Raw genomic sequence first — 22915 nt, 5'->3', positions numbered from 1 at the left:
GCTGGCCCGTCGCAGGACGCGTTTCCTCCCCACGGCTAGGGGGTTATCCGCCTCGGCCTCTTTGTCGGACGACTCGTCGCCCACTTCTTCAAAAAGGGGGCCCCGGCGCCGGCGCCGCTGGCCCCCGGCAGACTCCGCCCACTGGGCGAGCTCCTTCTCCTCTGTAGCCGTGTCGGCCTCGTCCTCCATGGCGCCGATGCTGCCAGCCTCCTGGGCAAGCGCTGCTTCCGTTGCGCTGGCAGCGATGTAGTCGAGCTCCTGCTTGGTGGTGTCCTTGATGAGCAATGGCTCATCGCGGACGTACCTCTCCGACAAATTGTCAAAGAACTCTTGCACCCGCTCCACTTCTGGCTCGGCCCAGCTTCCGTCAAGGGCGTGCATGTTGAAGTCTGGCATCATGGCGATGATCTCGGTCCGGCGAGAATTGTTGCTCAGCGGGACCACCCCCGCCGGCAACCCAAACAGAGGCCCCTTGGCGGCCTTGCTGGCCTTCGCGGCCTTGCCGGTCCTCTCAGCCCTGCCGTCGCCGCCCACATCAAGCTGGAAGAGCCTCTGGCAGAAATGGGCGTGCCCCATCACCGTGAAGTTGTGCTTCAACCCGGGGCGGAGCCTCAAGACATCGGCCGCGTTCCTGTAATCCCAAGCCAGCCTCCCCTTGTTATGCAGAGGGGCGATTCGGCGACGGATGATATCGGCCCCAATCATCTCAAGGGTGAGCCCAGCCTCGGTGTGGCGATGAATCCTGGTGGTGGCAACTGAGAGCTTCTTGTCGTTGGCGTCGAGGTCGCTCCAGTCCCTTCGGCGGACAGGCGGACTCTGGCGAACCTGGCAGAACTCCAGTGGATCCTCCTCCTCGATCTAGCACCACCGGCTCCGCCACTCCTCCCACCTCTCCTTCTGGGCGCCCTCCGGATATGTGCCCTTCTCCTGAGTTCTCAAGATCCAGGTGACGCAGCGCTGGATGCGGGGGTAAAAGTAGTGGCGGAAGAGCGCCGTGCTAGGGAGCACTCCGGTGAAACCCTCGCAGAGATGGACGAAGAAGGCCATGCACGCCACGGCATTCGGCGTAAGATCCAGAAGATGGAAGCCGTAGTTGTGCATGACGTCGTTGAAGAAATCAGAGAAAGGGGGGCAGAGCCTGCAAGAGAAGAAGTCGAGGAAGAAGGGGTACCGATTTGGGCCGGCCTTGGCGAAATCGGCGGGGACGATACGTGTGGCAGGGTGCCCCGTCGTCTTCCTCCCCCACAGGGGCAAGAAGTAGTCCCTGAGATGGACTGCGTCGACCGACGAAGGGAAGTAGGCGTGCTGCGTCCGAAGCGCCGCCTCGCTCTCCGGCACCTCCTTCTCCCCGGCGTGCTTGGCCACTCACTTGCCCTTGCTGGTTTTGGGTTCCATGAAGGCTGAGAAAGAGGTAAGGGATCGAGAGCAATGGGGGCGCGGCGGCGATGAGCAGAGGTGAGAGCTTCGATTTTTCCCTTGAGGAAGAAGTGGGGAACGGCGGTTCCGAGATTGGAAAAGACACAGAGGGTAAATGAGCAGCGCGCCGGCGCTTTTCCCTTTTTATGGGGAAGACACGGGCCGCCTCTTTACCATTTACCACGATGTGACGCGCGCGTGAAACAACCACCCCACGCACGACCCCCACGTCGTGCATTCAATGCGGGTCATGGGGAAGCGCAACTGGCAAGGGAGTTACTACGATAAAACTCTGCCACGCATGCCCACGCACCGTTCTGGGCCTAGCCCAATAACGCATCGCGCTTATGTGTGGCCCAGGCCCGGGGGCTCCTGTCGGTGTACAAAAGTAGGGGCCCTCTTTGTACCCTTTACTTGTGCACGGGCAGTTACAGCCGCACCTATGGCCACGCTTAGCGGGGAAGAGGAAGGAAGCAAAAATACAAGACCACCAGAGCAGCACCCCAACCAGGGGCGCAGAAGGACGAGGCAGCAAGATGGGCTTCCCCCCGGTAAGACCCTCGCCGGGGCGGCCCACACAGCCCCGGCAAGAGACTTGCCGGGGCGGCTTACCCAACACCAGCAAGGCCACCACCCTTGAGCCTGAGAGTTCCAACAATGTCGACAACATTGGAACCAAGGCTCGGGAGGTGCCTGCATGGTGGCATGCGGATCTTTGTGAAGACAAAGGGCCCGCGAGGCCTAGATGGGAACCAGAAGACAGGACGATAGTGGGGCTCCTTGCCGAGGATGCCAACGAGGCCCCGGCAAGGCTCCTGCCGAAGATACCCATGAGGCCCCGGCAAGCCTCCTTGCCGAGGGCGCCCGCAAGGCCCCGCAAGACCCTTGCCGGGAATATGAGCAGGACCGCGGCAAGGCCTTGCCGCCCCGTCGCTGCCCCAGCTTAGCAGCCGACCCACCAACTAAGCAAGTACCCACGTGGCAATATGTGGCTCCTAATCCAACTAGTCAAGCACCTGCGTGGTGGCATGCAGATATTCGTGAAGACCCTGCCACTGCACCAGCTCAGTAGCCTGCCAGCCTACACGGTGCTGCATGCCTCGTTGGCTTGGACGCGTGTTGGAGCAAGGCGAAGTGGCGACGGACGGGACGGGCTTCATTGCCATCCCCGATAAAGCAAGAGGACACCTAAGCAGCACATTTAATGCATTTTGTCCTGTGATGTCAGGCGATAAGCTCGACTATTGTACAACTTTACACCTCCTATGTGCCACTGTGGCAGCCCCTTCGACTATAAAAGGAGGCACGCGGCATACTGAGAGAGGATTCGAACTTTTTGGAGGCTACATGCTCTGTAGCTAGCCCACGATCACCAGATAAACACAAACCAGCAGGAGTAGGGTATTACGCATCACTTGTGGCCCGAACCTGGATAATTCCTCCTTGTTGATCTTCTAATCCCGCTCTTTCCACAGCCCCGCCCCCTGTCAACCGTAGAAGGGATTCTCTGTGATCCCATAGGTGTCGTTTCCCCGACACCTTCCGATGAAGCGTGAGTAGTTTACCACAGACCTATGGGTCCATAGCTAGTAGCTAGATGGCTTCTTCTCTCTCTTTGATTCTCAATACCATGTTCTCCTCGATGTTATTGGAGATCTATTCGATGTAATACTTTTTTGCGGTGTTTTTTCCGAGATCCGATGAATTATGGATTTATGATCTGCTTATCTATGAATATTATTTGAATCTCCTCTGAATTCTTTTATGCATGATTTGATATCTTTGTAATTCTCTTCGAACTATCGGTTTGGTTTGGCCAACTAGATTGGTTTTTATTGCAATGGGAGAAATTCTAAGCTTTGGGTTCAATCTTGTGGTGTCCTTTCCTAGGGACAGTAGGGGCAGCAAGGCACGTATTGTATTGTTGCCATCGAGGATAAAAAGATGGGGTTTTCATCATATTGCTTGAGTTAATTCCTCTACATCATGTCATCTTGCTTAATGCGTTACTCCATTCTTTATGAACATAATACTCTATATGCATGCTGGATAGCGGTTGATGTGTGGAGTAATAGTAGTAGATGCAGAATCATTTCGGTCTACTTGACACAGACTTGATGCCTATATTCATGATGATTGCCTTAGATATCGTCATAACTTTGCACTTTTCTATCAATTTCTCGGTAGTAATTTGTTCACCCACCGTAATATTTTCTATCTTGAGAGAAGCCTCTAGTTAAACCTATGGCCCCTGGGTCTATTTTCCATCATATAAATTTCTATTTTCCATCATATAAGTTTCCGATCTACTAATTTGCAATCTTTTACTTTATAAACCAAAAATACCAAAAACATTTACTTTAGCGTTTATCTATCTCTATCAGATCTCACTTTTCCAAAGTAACCATGAAGGGATTAACAACCCCTTTATCACGTAGGGTGCAAGTTGTTTGATTGTTTGTGCAGGTATTCGGTGACTTGAGCGTTGTCTCCCACTTGATTGATACCTTGGTTCTCAAACTGAGGGAAATACTTATCCCTACTTTGTTGCATCACCCTTTCCTCTTCAAGGGAAAAACCAATGCAAGCTCAAGATGTAGCACCTGCTGACATGTGCCTCACGAGGAGAGGGCCTCGCGAGGGTCTCGCTCATGAAGCCTAGTGGTGGGCCATCTGCCCGGCCCAAGAAATGCGCCGCACACTGGGCCATAGGCAGACGGGCCTGGGTACCCCCAATCCCACGGGACCGACATTTTCTGGTGCAGAATTCCAGCTGCCGACAATCTCCCTCGTCATGTGAAACTTGCTAAATAAGAGAGAGAAAAGGCATACGACTTGCATCATAAAGTGAAATAACAATCCAAGGTGTAATAAATATCAATAGAAAAACATGATGCAAAATGGACGTATCAGTCCTCTCCGACAGAGCCGTCGGGGTCCGTTCCTGCCCCGGGGCCATCTTCTTGCGCAGGTTCGTCTACCGCAGGAGGATCCGTCTCGCCCAGGATGTCTCGGGCAGCCTCCTGGAATGCCTCCGCGTCCTCGTCCTGGCAGGCTGCCCCTCTGCCGCCAACGTCGGCCCCTGCTGCCGCGCTGGTGGTTGGGTCCACGTCGGTCGTCCGTTTCGTCACTACCCACTTCACCTTCTTTGACGGGCGACAGGGCGAGACAGGTTGCGCGCATAACAAATCAACTGTTAAAAAATAGCTTGGAGGCTACACAACCTATGCCATCAAGGGATGATCTGCATACTCGTCCTTGGTTGTCCATGACCTCTTGAGCCGGTCCAGACGGAAGGAAATGCCCTGGCCCAGCCCTCCGACAGGACCACCGGCATGCTCCAGCAAAACACAAGACTATCTAGACTCGGGGTCTGCCGGAACCACCACCACATCCTGCTACTTATTGAGCTTGCGTTGGTTTTTCCCTTGAAGAGGAAAGGGTGATGCAGCAAACACTACAAAAAAAAGACACATCCGTGACATTTTGCGCCGAACGAAAAAAATTATGTCGTGCTTATGACACTTCTTTGATGATAATTGTGACAAAACCCGGTATCATCATAGATGTGGTGGGCTCCTACTTCTATGACAAAAAAACATGACAGAAAATGGGCTTTTCGTCCTGGGCGGGCCGGAGACGCACCTGCATGACATTCTTTGGGCCGTCCATGACGGAAAAAATCATGGTAGAAGCAAGGGCGAGGAAAATTTTGGGGAGTTCCCAGTTACGGTGGGTGGTCGGGGCCGAGCGATGCACGGAGGGATTGCACGTTTCTCTTATACACGTACGCGCGTGGGTGCGAGGCGTTGGGCTCTAACTGGACCCGAGCGAGGCGTTCGCCTACTGAACCCGAACGATTACACTGGCTACGGGTTACTGAACCCGAGCGATCGATCGATCCCTGGCTGTTAACTAAACCCGATCGAGCGATTCCTTTGCTACTGCTGCTAACTGAAGCCGATCGAACCTGTTGCCTGTTGATGAACGGTGAGCGTTGTTGTGGGTTGGATGAACAGTTCCCGGTGGGGGTTGGATGAACAGTTCCCGGTGGTAGTACATGTCGTTGCCGCTGGATGAACATGACCCCGATCGAGCCGGTTGGGGGTGGATGAACAGGACCCCGTGGAGGGCTGGTTGAACAGTAGCTGGTGGAGGCTGGATGAACAGGAGCCCGTGGATGAACAGTAGCTGGTGGAGGCAGGAGGGAGACGCTGTGGATGAACAGTCGCAGGTGGAGACTGGAGGAGGTTGACGGTGGATGAACAGTAGCCCGTGGAGGCTGGAGCGAGGCAGTAGACGGTTGATGAGCAGTAGCCCGTGGAGTCCAGTTTTGCGGTACGCCTCCCGACGAACAGGACCCCTGTTTCGACCATAGGAGGTCGAAGAGAAGTCTGTTTCTTCCGTTTTGCGGTACGCCACACCCCTCCCGATCAACAGGACCCCGTTTCGACCGTAGGAGGTTGAAGAGAAGTTTGTTTCCTCCGTTTTGCTGTACGCCAGACCCCTCCCAATGAACAGGATCCCGTTTTGACCGTAGGCGATCGAACAAAAGGCCGTTTCCTCCGTTCTGCGGTACGCCGGGCCTCGTTTCAGCTATTTCGTCGAAGCCGGTTGGCTCCCGATGAATAGGACGCATTGTTGCCTCTCGATGAACACGACGCAGTTTCTTCGTTCCGGCCCAGCCGGTTGGCTGCCGATGAACAGGATGCCGTCGCTGTACGCGTTCGAGACCCCGCCCATATGTACGTATGTAGCCGTATTTAATTTCTTGCAGCGTGGCCGTACGTACATGTACATGATATAGAAGGGACTGCGTGACATGCTACGTCCGCGCCTCTACTACGACACATGCCGCTCCTTACTCGGTCACGGTTCATCGCTGCAGAGAAACCCATCGACCCGTACATGTTCGCGACCAGACAGACAACCCTACGTACGGTTCGACCGGGTGGGTCCCAACTGTCAGGGAGGATAAGGAGGCACTTCCTTGCATGCGAAGATATAGCTGGTGGGTCCCAGCTGTCAGGGGGAAGAATCATTGTTTTTCGTAATATGGACACACTTCCTTGCGTGCGAAGATGTAGCTGGTGGGTCCCAGCTGTTAGTGGCAGGAATGAGGAGGCACTTCCTTTCGTGCAGAGATATACATGGTGGGTCCCAGCTTTCAGGGGGAGGAATAATTTTATTTTCGCGTAATAAGGAAGCGGTTGCATGCGTGCGTCCATGGACCTGGTGTGTCCCCACTGTCAGCCTTTCCACGTACAGTCCTCTTCCGATGACTCTCATTTGTTGACCATGTTGACCACGCCGCGCCGAGCGCATCCAAGGTGGTGGACGACGGCGAGGCCCCGGACAACAACGAGCCGGAGATGGGAAGACGCAGGAGTGGAGTCGTAGACAGAGAGGTGTACGAGGGTTAATTGGTTCTTGTGCGGCGTGGTTCGGCAGTCAGTGGAGAAGAACATGAGGTGTGGAAGGGTGGAGGGATGGCCTGGCCGGCAGTGGGGTAGCGCTTCACAGCGAAGCATGCTAAGCAGAGCTTCTAGTAGCAGGAGGCGGGAGCAGGTGGTCCCAGTGGCGCTAGAGGAAGAAGACAAGAGATTGAAGATGGATGCCGGTCGTTGGATGTAAATCCAACGGCTATCAATGTCAGAATCATTAGTTGACTAAGTTGACAACGACTTGCGTTGGCTTCGACCTATTGGCCCACATTTCAGCCTCCAAAAATGTGGCACATATTCAACCCATGTTTTCAGAATATACAGTCCATTTGATCATTTTTTTTGAGAATTACAACCCATTTGCTGGGCTGGGTGAACAAATAATGTAGCGTCCATGCGGCCCTTTTTTTTAAACTACAACCCATTTTCACTTTCTCGAAATACACGAATTTGCTGGGCTGGCTCACAAATAATGTAACGTCCATGCGACCCTTTTATTTTTTCCTAAAAAACTACAACCCATTTGCACTTTCTCGAAATACACGATTTTGCTGGGTTGGTTCTAATTATAATGTTGGGTTGCGTGCAACAATGTTATCAAAAAATAAACAGGGGCTGAGCATTTCTTATAAATATATTTAAATAATAAGTGCTTTATTATTACATTGGTCCTTAAATCTTACCAAGCTTTTGTACACAATCACCAGGATTTTCGTTGCCTTAATGTAAAAGAATCCAAGATTTTATTGTTAAAAAATTATTTTTATAAGTTAATAAAACATGGGATTTTTTTTCTTATATATGTAAGTATCTGTTAAATATATGATGACAATAACAATAATATATAATAACATATAAAATAATATAAATATATATAATATAGTTAGAAGGGAAACATAAGTTGGACCTGGCGTTCCTATTCTTATATAGAAAAGTAGAACAAGCCTCTGCGTTTTCTACACAAAAATACATAAGTTGGGTTGCGGATGTTTCAGGAAAAATAAAACCTAGGATGGGAGGTCCATAGGCCGGTCGATACATGACGGCCCTCAAGAAAATACAAATCGGCATGTCGTGGGTTGCGCATGTTAAAAAAGAAATCCTAGACGGGGCAGCCCACAACCCAGCTGATACCTGCTGGCCCACTAATAATAAATGATACCTGCCAGCTCCCTGGCTTCGTTGTAAATTTATCTCCTTTAGTAACTACGTTGAACACCTCAAAAAAATGTAACTATGTTGACAAACCCGTGGGCCCAACATCAGTATAACATTAGGAGGAAGTATATTTTCAATGAGGCACTTGCTTGCATACATCCATGGACCTGGTGAGTCCCGACTGTCCGCCTCTCCACGTACAGTCCTCTGCAGATTCCTCTCATTTGTTCAGCATGTTCACAACGGCAGACAGCGGCGCCGCGGCGAGCGCACAAAGGCAGAGGATGACGTCCAGGCCCCGGACGAGAATGAACCGGAGCCGTGGAAGGCATGCTATAGTATGGTAGATGTTGCGCCTTATTTCTAGTGAAACTACTGAACTAGCCCAGTGGCCAAGTGACACTACCCGACCATTGTTCCGCCCGGGTTCGATTCCACCTGATGTAGTGAAAATATCTCCAAATTTTTTGCCTCTGCCATTATTGACATGTGGGTCCCCATTGTCATCTACGCACACCGCGTCCAACACTTGCCAAAACTTCATCCCTCATTTTCTCTATTTTTCGCACACTCGACATTGTGTGGGCATTTTGAAAATAGCATATGTTTTTGACTTTGCATCATATGAAGATGTGCTATGCATGAATGTTGATCAGCATGATATTAACTGGCTGGTAGTTCCAGTTTCGACCATGAATAAAACTTCCAACATGATGTTATCCCTGTTTGAAAAGGGCGTGTTAATATAAATGCCTGCCTCTGAAACTTGCAGTTTCTTCTCTAAGAATCACATTGTCTGCACTTTTACATGAAACTACATTTTTAAGTGCTAAAAATAGATCTCTTGAAATCATAAAATACTACATATGCTCAATACTTCAAATCTGGAATTCAAAAGACATTCGTATCTAAAAGTACTATCAAAATACACAACACAAAACACAATTCACAACCTGCAAATACTGACAACCCTAAGCTCCTCCTGACAATTCACAACCTGCCCGACTATTGGGTTGGGGGGTAGTCCCCTCCTATTCCTCGACGGCAGACAACCGCCCCGTGAGACGAGGTGAACGGTGAGGGAGAGGATGGCGGGGAAGCGTCGTCCGGCCAACTGCTTTTCTCTTCTTGCAGTTGGGTTCGGTCGACAAAGACTCCACAGGCTCGCTCTGGCACAGTACCCTCACAAACGGCACCCTGTAGATGCTCGATCCGTCAATCTCTGGTGGATGCTCCATCTTGGATCGATACTCCCACCACCGCTGCCTCACAATCGGATTCGGTGTATCTGTTTGCTCCATGGCCCAGAGGAACAACTCTATGTACTCCCGCGCGACTCCCTTCGGGAGTATCGCCGCCTTTTCGCTCTGTTGCAGATATTTGGCCATGGATGTCGCCGTCACCGCTAATTTGTCCTTGCTGTCAAACCAAGAATGTATCTCCAACATCCTAGCTAGATTCACAGGGTCGCCGTCTGCGATCCTCACGTATCGGTTGTACTCCTCCATCGATCTACTTCTCCACAGCACCTTCACTCGTCGATGGTGGTTTTTTAATGGAAGAGGAGAGGAGCGGCGCTGGTTTTGGATTAGAACGGGAGAGGAGCGGCTCTGGTTTTGGAATGGAACATGAGAGAAGGGGCGGTGGTTTTGAAATGGAAGAGGAGAGGAGCGGTGCTGGATTCGGATTGGAACAGGAGAGGAGCGGCGATGGTTTAAGAGGAGAGGAGCGGCGCTGGTCTTGGAAGTATTTTTTTGTTTTGCATATTTTGGGTCAAAGTTTGACCACATACTGTATTTGACAAGCAAAATGTGAATGCATGTCACCAAAAATTGTATCATTTGGTTCGTATCTGAATGTACTTTCAAATTATATTATTTTTGCAATGTACAACATATTTTTTCTTGTGAAAATCATGGTCAAATATGACCCAGAATAAAAGGGAGACTAGTTAATGTGGGGTCGCTTTCTTAATTGAAGGGTAAATTGATTTTGATTTTGATCCAGTCACAGCGTGCCGACCCTCTCATCCAATCCTAAATCGCTGCCGCACGCTCCTCTCCCTCTTCTCCATTGCAAAACCATATCCTCTCCTCCCCATCATCTCCATTCCAAAACCACCGTCTCGCCTCTCCCTTTTCTCCATTGCAAAACCACCCCCTCTCCTCTCCATCTTCTCCATTGCAAAACCACCGTCTCGCCTCTCCCTCTTCTCCATTGCAAGACCATCGTCTCGCCTCTCCCTCTTCTCCATTGCAAAACCACCCCCTCTCCTACCCATCTTCTCCATTGAAAAACCATCGCCTCACCTCTCCCTCTTCTCCATTGCAAGACCACCATCTCTCCTCTCATCTTCCGAAGGTAGCACCGGACCTCTCAGAAGGACATCTATGGAGAGGATGCAGCATCGAATTGGGCAGATCGCCGACGGCGACCAGGCAAAGTTAGCCAGGTTGAAGGAGATCCTTACTTGGTTTGAAAACGAGTGGGATATTTCGAGGACGGTGAGGGCCATGTGGCAATGTATGCGAAAGGGCGAGACGGCGGCGATGTACTCCTCGGCGGCAGTCACGCTGCAGTCCTTTGAGTTCATCGAGTATCTCCTCTGGGCGATGGTCCAAACAGATTCGCCCGAGGGGAAAGTCAGGCGGAGGTGGTGGGCGTACAGGTCAAAGGTCGAGCATCCAGAGTATAACGAATCGATCGAGTACGGTGTGTCGTTCGTGAGGGTGCAGTGCCAGCCGGAGCCACAGGAGTATTCGTTCTCCCACCGCAAGAGGAGGCCGGATGGCACGATGTCACTTCCCCACCGTTCTCCACGGTTCCCTCGCCGCTCGCCTCGTTTCAATGGCGGCACTAGGGTTTAAGGTAAGCTTCACACTAACCTAATCTTCCATCAGCCGATGCTTACAATCAGTGTGACGGCTAATGAAAATCATGCTTACAATCAGTCTCCGATTACTACGCCAATCACCCTAGAATAGCTCTGGACCAAAAACAAAGTTGTGACACTGTGTACAAATAAAGAAAAATAGATTGGTGCTTTTTTCAGAAAAGAGTACTCCCTAGAAAAGTGCCAATATAAGCTACTAGTATTAGATTAGAGGATTTGCTGCCGAGAAAGATCCGTACACAGAGAACGCCACACATCCCACTGGTGGTGGTGGATGCCAATGCTTAGATGGAGCATGGTTGTTGTCCGTAATTTTTTACTTGGCACCTCGCACTCTGCATATATGCCGGTTCCATCCGTACATTTGTGTAGTTCCACCAAAATGCAGCTGAATAACCCTGTTTGCACAGATAATGAAAAACCATGATTACATTATAGTGGCACTAGTTGATGAAACATACAATAATAAATAGAAGAAACTATTGCGATAGTATCATAGTATGCCATGCTGCAAGGGCGAGATGGGCCCTACGACGCCTCATACGATAGGCCTCATACTGGAAATTGACCGAATTCTCCCCGATACACCTTCTGCCATTGATGAACATTAGTGTACAGCGGTAGTACAAGGAGGGCCTTGACACATTCCAATCTCTATTTTTGTGCAGATCAACTAAAATTAAGCACCCTAATTTGCAGAAACACTTAAACATTAACAATGGGACTAGTTGATGAAACATATACTAACAAAAAGAAGCACTTTCTTTATCTACATTGGAAATGAGATGATAGAGAGGACACTCGTGATACGTCTCCAACGTATCTATAATTTTTTATTGTTCCATGCTGTTATATTATCAATCTTGGATGTTTTATAATCATTTTATAGTCATTTTATATCATTTTTTAGTACTAACCTATTGACATAGTGCCAAGTGCCAGTTGCTGTTTTCTGCATGTTTTTTACATCGCAGGAAATCAATACCAAACGGAGTCCAAATGCAACGAAACTTTACAGAGATTTTTTTGGACCAAAAGACACCTAATGGGCCAAGACTGCGCCCGGGGGGTGCTCCGAGGGGAGCACAACCCACCAGGGCACGCCAGGAGGCCCAGGCGCGCCTTGGTGGGTTGTGCCCACCTCGGGTGCCCCCCGGACCGCCTCTTTGCTCTATAAATACCCCAATATTCCATAAACCCTAGGGGAGTTGGCGAAAATCAATTCCAGCCGCCGCAGAGTCCAGAACCACCAGATCCAATCTAGACACCATCACGGAGGGGTTCACCACTTCCATTGGTGCCTCCCCGATGATGCGTGAGTAGTCCTTTGTAGACATTCGGGTCCATAGTTAGTAGCTAGATGGCTTCCTCTCTGTCGCTGAATTCTCAATACAATGGTCTCTTGGAGATCCATATGATGTAGCGGTGTGTTTGTTGGGATTCGATGAACTTTGAGTTTATGATCAAATCTATCCTCTTATATCCATGGAAGTTATTTGAGTTTCTTTGATCTCTTATATGCATGATTGCTTATTGCCTCGTATTTCTTCTCCGGTATTTGGGTCTTGTTTGGCCAGCTTGATCTATTTATCTTGAAGTGGGAAGAGGTGCTTTGTAGTGGGTTCGATCTTACGGTGCTTGATCCCAGTGACAGAAGGGGAACTGACACGTATGTATCGTCGCTACTAAGGATAAAACAATGGGGGTCTATCCCTACATAGATAGATCTTGTCTACACCATGTCATCGTTCTTATTGCATTACTCCGTTTCTCCATGAACTTAATACACTAGATGCATGCTGGATAGCAGTCAATGTGTGGAGTAATAGTAGTAGATGCAGGCAGGAGTCGGTCTACTAATCTTGGATGTGATGCCTATATAATGATCATTGCCTGGATATCATCATGATTATTTGAAGTTCTATCAATTGCCCAACAGTAATTTGTTTACCCAGCGTTTGCTATTTTTCTCGAGAGAAGCCACTAGTGAAACCTACGCCCCCGGGTCTCTTTCGCATATTATTTGCCTTTGCGATCTACTTTTCCTTTGCTTTTATTTTCGGATCTATTAATCCAAAAATACAAAACTACCTTGCTGCGTTTTATTATTATTTATTTTATTTGGCATTCGATCTATCAATCTACTACAATTTATCTCCTGTCCACGTGCCAATTTCTGGCGCCGTTGCCCGAAAGGGATTGACAACCCCTTTAACACGTCGGGTTGCGAGTATTTATTATTTGTGTGCAGGGGCTGATTATGTTGTGTTGCTTGGTTCTCCTACTGGTTCGATAACCTTGGTTTCATCACTGAGGGAAATACCTACCGCTGCTGTGCTGCATCATCCCTTCCTCTTTGGGGAAATACCGACGTAGCTTCAAGCCGCCATCAAAAGGAATTTCTGGCGCCGTTGCCAGGGAGGATCTTCAACATCTACCAGGTTCCTAATCACAAATCTCATCTCCTTGCAATTTACATTATTTGCCATTTGCCTCTCGTTTTCATCTCCCCCACTTCACAAAAATTTGCCATTTTATTCGCCCTGTTTTTCGTTCGCCTTTTTCTCGTCCGACCTTTATTTGCTTGTGTTGTGATGTGTCTTCTATTTGCTTGCCTCTTTGCTTCCTAAAAATCTATTTATATGGATCCTCATCCACTTGCTAATCTTTTCAAAAGATCCAATTATGATGAACCAATTGCTAGTGAGTCGAGTGCACTAGATTATCTTTATGAAGTTTTGATTAAATTTCGTGAATCTGGAAATTGTGATGAAGTGTTAAAAGAAGAAGGTTATGAAGTGATTCACGATAGCTCCTTGAATGAAAAGCATGGTTGCTATGATGTTATTATAAATTCTATTAATGTCAACCTGAATAGCTGGACGGACAATAAAGATATTGGTACTTAACTGTAGGGACACAAAAGCTCTGAATCCTTCATTTGATGAATTTATAATCGAAGCAAGAAAGAGATAAACAAAAGGTTAGGAGTTTGGAATGACAACTAGTCACTTCTTGCTGAAGATCTGTTCAGTGAAGGAAGCTTCACTATGATGTGTTAATGCCAATGGAAGAATTGTGCTAATAATATGCAAAACCCCAAGCTTGGGGATACTAATTTTGATATGTCCACTACATATTGCAATGATCATGATTGGGGCGATTCTTCTTATGATCTTGAATATTTATTTAAGCCTCATGATGAATATGATATTGATAATAATGTTTGCAATAATATTGAAAGTGGGTTTGGAAGAGCGTCAACTTTAGGTAAAAATAATCCCACATATTTGGAGAGTGTTCAATCTTATCAAATTATTGATAAAAGTGGGTTTCGAGAGGTCATGACTTTAGTTGATGTTAATCCCACTATTTTGGAAGAGTGTCAACTTTGCATGCATGTGGATCATGAAGAGAATATTTAATGTGATAGTTATATTGTTGAATTTGAATTTGATCCTACATGTAATAGTTATGAGAGGGGAAAATATGGTTGTAGAAATTTTCATGTCACTAAATTACCTCTCTTCATGTTGAGATTGCTTTTGTTTCTTTCTTCTTCCTTGCATATGCTAGATCTTGCTTGTCTTGCTAATTTGTTTTCCTATAAGATTCCTATGCATAGGAAGTATGTTATACCTAAATTTATTTGTCACATGTTTTATGATGCTCTCTGTGTGTTTCAATTATTATCTTTCTTGTGAGCATCAATAAAATATTATGCCTAGCTAGGGGCGTAAAACGATAGCGCTTGTTGGGAGGAAACCCAATGAATAAAATTTATTTTTGTTTTTTTCTTTCTGTTCTTGAGTGTTTGTACATACTTTTATGATTGTGTTTTTTGTGTTTTAATTAGTGTTTGTACCAAGAAAAACCTATAGGATCTTCTTGGGTGATAGTTGTTTGATCTTGCTGAAAAAACAGAAACTTTTGCGCTCACGAAAACAATTCTTATTTTTACCAGAGCGTGATAAAATACCAATTATTTTTTGCAGAAGATTAATATACAAATTTCTCAGGTCGTCCTATTTTTTAAGAATTTTTGGAGTTTCAAAAGTATTCGAACAATTCAGATTACTACAGACTGTTCTGTTTTTGACAGATTCTGTTTTTTTTTCGTTGTGTGCTTGTTTTGATGGTTCTATGGTTTTCTTTGAAGAGTTTTTTCCATAGAAAAGTTGGAATACAGTAGATATAATGCAAGAAAAAATGTGAATAGGTTGCAACAGTACTTATAGTAGTGATTTATTTTCTTATACTAACAGATCTCACGAAGGTTTTGTTGAGTTTTGTGTGATTGAAGTTTTCAAGTTTTGGGTTATCTTACGATGGATGAAGGAATAAGGAGTAAGAAGAGCCTAAGCTTGGGGATGCCTCGGCATCCCAAACTATTATCCAAAAGAGAGCAAGCAACTAAGCTTGGGGATGCCCCGAGTGGCATCCTCTCTTTCTTCTAACGACCATCGGTATTTTACTCGAAGCTATATTTTTTTCGTCACATACTAAGTGTTTTGCTTGGAGCGTCTTGTATGATATGAGTCTTTGATTGTTTTATTTTGTGTTCTAAGTTTTTATTCCTTGTTGGACACACCTATTTGAGAGAGGCAAAATTATGTCATGACTTGTTAGAATTGCTCTCTATGCTTCACTTAAATCTTTTTTGAGCTATGGACTTGCTCTAGTGCTTCACTTATATCTTTTTGAGCATGGTGTGCTTTAGTATTTTTGAAGAAATGCTCTCTTTCTTCACTTAGATTTATTTGAGAGTTAGTAAAATTTTCAAGAAATTCTCTCTTGCTTCACTTAAATTAATTTGAGAGAATAGAAATTTTATGCTCATGATGTTCACTTATATTTGTTTGAGCTTATGAAAAGCAACATATGAAAATTAGTTCCAAAGTGATATAATAAAAACTTTCATGAAGATCATTGGACAAAATAAACTTGATTCTTAGTAATAGTTTTGAGATATGATGATGTGATATGTGAGTTATGTTGATGAGTAATTATGCTTTAGTAAGAATATTGGTGTTAAGGTTTGTGATTCCCTATGCAAACATGAAAGTCAATAATTATGCAATGAAATTATATCCTACTTGTGGTGCATTATTCGGTGTTAATTATGCTTAATGCTCGCTTATGAGATTATTTGTTTCTTGGTTGGTCGCTTCTCGATCTTTTGCTAGCTTTCATTTTGCACTAAGTATGATCTCTACTTGTGCATCCAAAAACCTTTAAACCATTTTTGCCACATGAGTCCACTATATCTACCTACATGCGGTATTCTTTTGCCGTTCTAAGCAAATTTGTATGTGCCATCTCTAATTTTCAAAATAAACTTCTCTTTTGTGTGTTCGTACTGCTCGCGGAGCGGTGGCTAATATTTTCCATGCTAGATGTGTTATTCTCACGATGAGTGTTTATTCACTTGTCGTTGCACGAGAGTAAGGCAAAGGTATTAGGGATGCCCAGTCCCGAAATGAAAAAATGAATTTACTTTATGTTGTCAAATAATAAATTCCTTGGAAAGTGTTGGTATGGAAGGCACACGTGGATACGGTTAGCCATGGAAAGTGAAAGTATGGTGGAAAAAGGAATAAACTTTATTTTCTTTTTGGGAACCGCCTATGATATATCTAGCATGGAAAGTGTTGGAAACTCTAAGTCGCTTTCGTTGGTGGGAAAGATACACCTCCCAAAATGTTTTTATCTCTCAGTTTTCGCGTTGAGCTCTGGCACGTCTACAAATCCCTACTTCCCTCTGCGAAGGGCCTTTCTTTTACTTTATGCAATTTTTATTTTGAATTTGAGTCTCCATCTTCTCTTATAAAAGCACCAACTAGGAGGCAATATGATCGTACTTGAGTATTGGGTGTAGTTAATATGCGAGTGTGTTTGATGAATGGATCAATGATTGAGCTTGATGGGCGAGGGATAACTTATTTTAGCGTTGATATTTTGAAAGACATGGTTGCTTGTTGATATGCTTGAGTATTTAAATTATCATGCCAAAACTAGACTATTACTTTGAATCACATAAAAGTCCAAATGTCCATGCTAGAAAGAAAAGAATATGATATGACATGTTAGGCAGCATTCCACATCAAAAATTCTGTTTTTATCACTTACCTACTCGAGGACGAGTAGGAGTTAAGCTTAGGGATGTTGATACGTCTCCAACGTATCTATAATTTTTGATTGTCCCATGTTGTTATATTATCAATCTTGGATGTTTTATAATCATTTTATAGTCATTTTACATCATTTTTTGGTACTAACCTATTGACATTGTGCCAAGTGCCAGTTGCTGTTTTTTGAATGTTTTTTACATCGCAGGAAATCAATACCAAGAGGAGTCCAAATGCAACGAAACTTTACGGAGATTTTTTTGGGACCAGAAGACACCTAATGGGCCAAGGCTGCGCCTGGGGGGTGCTCCGAGGGGAGCACAACCCACCAGGGCGCGCCAGGAGGCCCAGGCGCGCCCTTGTGGGTTGTGCCCACCTCGGGTGCCCCCGGACCGCCTCTTTGCTCTATAAATACCCCAATATTCTAGAAACCCTAGGGGAGTTGACGAAAATCAATTCCAGCCGGCGTAGAGTCTAGAACCACCAGATCCAATCTAGACACCATCACGGAGGGGTTCACCACTTTGGTGCCTCTCCGATGATGCGTGAGTAGTCCTTTGTAGACCTTCGGGTCCGTAGTTAGTAGCTAGATGGCTTCCTCTGTCTCGCTGAATTCTCAATACAATGGTCTCTTGGAGATCCATATGATGTAACTCTTTTTGCGATGTGTTTGTTGGGATCCGATGAACTTTGAGTTTATGATCAGATCTATCTTCTTATATCCATGAAAGTTATTTGAGTCTCTTTGATCTCTTATATGCATGATTGCTTATAGCCTCGTATTTCTTCTCTGATATTTGGATTTTGTTTGGCCAACTTGATCTGTTTATCTTGCAATGGGAAGAGGTGCTTTGTAGTGGGTTCGATCTTACGGTGCTTGATCCCAGTGACAGAAGGGGAACCGACACATATGTATCGTTGCTACTAAGGATAGAATGATGGGGTCTATCTCTACATAGATAGATCTTGTCTACATCATGTCATCGTTCTTATTGCATTACTCCGTTTCTCCATGAACTTAATACACTAGATGCATGCTGGATAGCGGTCGATGTGTGGAGTAATAGTAGTAGATGCAGGCAGGAGTCGGTCTACTAATCTTGGACGTGATGCCTATATAATGATCATTGCCTGGATATCGTCATGATTATTTGAAGTTCTATCAATTGCCCAACAGTAATTTGTTTACCCACCGTTTGCTATTTTTCTCGAGAGAAGTCACTAGTGAAACCTACGGCCCCCGGGTCTCTTTCTCATATTATTTGCCTTTGCGATATACTTTTCCTTTGATTTTATTTTCAGATCTATTAATCCAAAAATACAAAAATACCTTGCTGCTTTTTATTCTTATTTATTTTATTTGGCGTTCGATCTATCAATCTACTACAATTTAACTCCCATCCACGTGCCAATTTCTGGCGCCGTTGCCCGAAAGGGATTGACAACCCCTTTAACACGTCGGGTAGCGAGTATTTGTTATTTGTGTGCAGGGGCTGATTACGTTGTGTTGCTTGGTTCTCCTACTGGTTCGATAACCTTGGTTTCATCACTGAGGGAAATACCTACCGCTGCTGTGCTGCATCATCCCTTCCTCTTTGGGGAAATACCGACGTAGCTTCAAGCCGCCATCAACTCGCTCTATTTTAACTGTATTATTACTTCATTTTATCAGTGGCACTAGGGTCGAGCAGGTGGCAAGCGAGGTGTACCGTGCGTCGCAAGGATGGAGGCCGGGGTTGCTTAGAATGGGATGTTGAAGCTGGCTCTTTCAGTCCCTATCTTCCCCCTTGATGTTTCTGTGGTAGCATTTGGGTTGTAATCCGAACTTGGTCGAGCTAGTGCTGCGTCCCCCTACTTGCCTAGCTTATGTGGCGAACTTGTCTCCTGCTAGTACTCAGTCCGTTCTAGTAGTAGTTGCATAACTGCCCGTTTACACTCAGATGTTGTCGGATAATGGTTCTCTATGGTTGGGTTTCTTTAATGAAATCGGAGGAAACCCCCTCTTTCGATATATAAAAAACAGTGGCACTAGCGGTGCCAAAACATTGCCTCAAATTAATAGTGCCACTCGATTAAGGTGCAAAATAATAACATTACTGCTTTATGATGGCAGTGACAAAACAGTAGCACAAGAGCAGACTCAACATGCAGGGTCTTTGGCAAACGGTTGGACCAAAAAAGGAACATACCTCGTGATGGGAACCATATCTGTAGTCAACGCCATCGTAGAAGGGATGACACCAGTCACCAACATGGATGATTCAATACATGGGACCTTTTTGTGCAGTTCACCTAAAATGAAGCAATGTCCCATGAGCTAGCAGCTTCTTCTTCATTAGTTGCAATAAAATTGAGCAACATCAAGGTTGGTCATGAAGCTCGTGGAATGTTCAACTATAATTTGGATATCATTTGTGCAGTTCAACTAAGATCAAGCGTGAAATGTATATCTCTGTTTGCACAAAAAGGTGGAAAGGAGGGTGACTAACAAGTGATGAAACATACATCAAATGAAAAGAAGCATGTTCCTTATCTGAATGGCGATCCTACAAGGACAGTAGCAATTTCTAAAGCAGCAGCATTGCTAGATATTAGTGTGGGCATTAGGATTAACTATGACAGCCGTTAAATATGACATTACTTTAATGGTGCCATTGCTTCATTTTACCAGCAACATTACATTAACAGCTGCTAAAGAGTTGGTATTTGGGCACGGGAGAGTAGGCGTACCAGGACAGTTGCATTTCTAATGAAAAGAAGCAACTTATCTTACTGGGAAATTTAGTAGGACATGAAAAACAGTGCCATTGATTCATATTACTGGAGGCATTACATTCAAAATAACATTGGTTTAACATGTCCTTACTTTTAACAGTGCGACTACTACATTTTACCAGTGGAATTACATAAGAGGGGCTCGGGGCAACAAACATCAGAACATGATATTTGGCTTGGCCCCATTTTTGTTCGGTATAGCCACCTTATACTGTGTGAGGCTAGCAAATCTAGTGCTGGACATACTCTGTTGACTTGTCCCCCAGTCTCCACTTTCTTTCCTTTTTCAGCCAATAGATCGGTTTATATTGAGTCTGTACTGCGTTTCCCTTTATTTCCCTATTAGACCAAGAGACCAGTTGGATAGCCAGTCTCTGCTACTTTTTTCCCCCATTATTTCATATTTCGACCAAGTACTAGATTCAGGTAACAAATCTTCCCCCACCCCCTTTCTTCCCTGTTTGAACCAAGTAGTACTAGATTCAACTACATGAACTGTTTTACCCCTTAACATTAAAAATTTAGGTGGCTTTTGAACAGCCGATCGATCCTATCTACGAGGGGGCCTGAGAAATAGTAAAAGATACAAATGCAGCAACGTCAGAAGCTGGGGAAGTAGAGTAAGGCCGGTTTCATAGGAAGTTATACCTGAGGGTCGCAGGGATGTCGCTAGGTGGGCAGCGGGAGGCCAGATCTGCCCACACTATGGCAGCAAGGAAGAAGGGGTCGGAGGCCCTCCCTAGCCGGCGCTGCATGGGAGAGAACGGCAAGGCACGCTGATCGGGACGCGCCTGCAGTGGGTAAGAGCCGTCGCTGAGGACGGCCGCATGAACATGGCACCTTCTCACCTTCCCCGGTGGAGGGGATCCGGCTGGATCTGTGACCAGCGGTGAGCAGAGAGAGAGAGAGTGTGTGGCCACCGCTATCATGTTTAGATCTGGAGAGGACAAGAGAGTGTGAAGAGAGCAACACTAGCAAGCAAGCATGGAGGCTCCTGCCTATATAGTGGAGTAGTTTTCTTTTATCTACCGGGGCCGACACCTCGTCAATGACTGTCGAGAAGTCTTCATGCACGTGCCCCAGAGGCGTAGTTGTCGCCATTTTGATCTGAAGCACCAGATTAACATATAACACGAAAAAATGCCACATGACAAGAAAGCATAACCTCACTGCCCCAAGGAGACAACATGAATCCCGACGGACAAACTAGAAGAGGATCAAAGCTCAAATTAAAGACAAACTCATAGAAAAGGGGCCCATCGATAGAACTCCTAATTAACATAGCCGGCTTGACCTTGATGGCAGCCGAGTAGTCTTCGTTCCTGTGCCCCCAATGACCAACGCCTTGGAGGAACTCAGTTGTCGCTGTTTACCCCTTGCAGTGATCCGAAGCACATGAGATCTAATATTGCGAGATGACAAGAAACCTTTTTTTAGATTTCTCATCAGAACTACAGCCCTGTACAACACAGCCTGCACGATATGTAGACGATAGCCAATCCAGCCGTCTGCTGGAGTCTGGTCACATGCATGGACGAACTAATCTCCCGTGTCATGCAGGGATCGTCCAGGCACCGACATCTGTACAACACTGCTCTAGTACTATCGCTCGTCTCTCTCTTCTATTAACTCAGCTGACTTGCGGGGCCGGGGAGTTGCCTATGGTCGGTTCTCAATTGTGGTCCCACATGTGTGTGCAAACGCAATATGGCGCGCGTTCCATTCGGACAGCGGCGTGCCAGACCGACCGACCGTCGGGGGTGCGACACGAACGCGACGGGCGTGCTGTATACATGTGTACCGCCGTTTTCTTGAGGCTTTGCTCCATGGCGCAATCCATGGATACAAAATTATACTTAAAAGTCGAGGGCAGGGATTTTCCCGTGCGGTAGGCGGGGCAGTGCCGCCTAGTCGGTTCGACGGAGAGGCGAGAAGATGAGGGAGTAGGCTGGTGCAAATGTAGGGCTGTGTGATTTGATGGCGAGTTACTGCTAGACAGGTGGGGCCCTGTGATTTGACTTGCCAATATCATTTTAACTGCAGCGCTATGACCGGCGTGAGTCTCCCGATTCCTGACCACCTCCATGGTATACAGGTGCCAAGTACTATAGTCCTTACTCCTTGGCAAATGCAATAAATACTATGAAGAAAGAGATAGAGAGAAATAAAAAATACTCTTATAGCCAACCTTATAGCTAACCTTGTTGTATGAGTGACTAAGTGATGACTATGTATGACATGCCAACATCAGATAGCATAACGCACCTGGACGGAGGCAAAAAATGCTCATTTATAGCTGTCTGAAATATCCATGGGCACGACCGCGCGAGTGAGGCGACGGTCATGGTAGGCACGACCATGATACGGGCTGCTGACAGCCCTTGGATATGAGATCGAACGGTCGCATGCTAAGTTGCTGAAAAATTGCAGAACAACCCTCCAAGATAGGATATTCACCCATAGGTCTAGAATCACGTCATGCAACCGTTCGATCTCAGATCCAAGGGCTCTCGGAAGCCCGTATCATGGGAGCATGGAAAGCTTCGTATCACCTGTAATTTTCCCGACGCTTGACGTGCGAACACGCAGATGCATGAAGCCATTTAATTGGGTGTCTAGTAGACATGACATCTAATTGGTCCCCCACAGTACTGTGCATGAATCCATTTATCCACCGGGCAAGCCACTACCCTGCCGTTCGCATGCCCCACTCAACATTTTTACAATCGGGAAACCGCTAGCCATTCGCTCCTACTCGTCCCTGGCCGTCCTTTAACATTACGGCAGTTCGCTCCTAGTCATCCCGTCCTTTCACATTACAGCAGTTCCACTAATCCTAACCCTCCTCCCAAATCCATGGCATCCCAAATCTCCATGATCGGTGGTGAGTACAAGGTTATAACCATCACCGACGATGAGTTCGACGTCATCTACACCCGTTCTTCCCCGACGGTGAAAGGATGCCTTGCTCGCTTCAGACGCATGTTCAAAAATTCAAAGGGTGATGAGTGGGTCGTTGGGCTAGATGTTGAGTACACCACAATCCTGGGAAAAGAGAAGAATCTAAAGGAGGAAGAGAAGAAGAAGCCCGTCATGATCCA

This window comes from Triticum aestivum, chromosome 3D (genome assembly GCF_018294505.1).
Source record: "Triticum aestivum cultivar Chinese Spring chromosome 3D, IWGSC CS RefSeq v2.1, whole genome shotgun sequence".
Classification (NCBI taxonomy): domain Eukaryota; kingdom Viridiplantae; phylum Streptophyta; class Magnoliopsida; order Poales; family Poaceae; genus Triticum; species Triticum aestivum.
The sequence above is the reverse complement of the archived record's forward strand: the minus strand, read 5'-3'. Positions refer to the sequence as shown.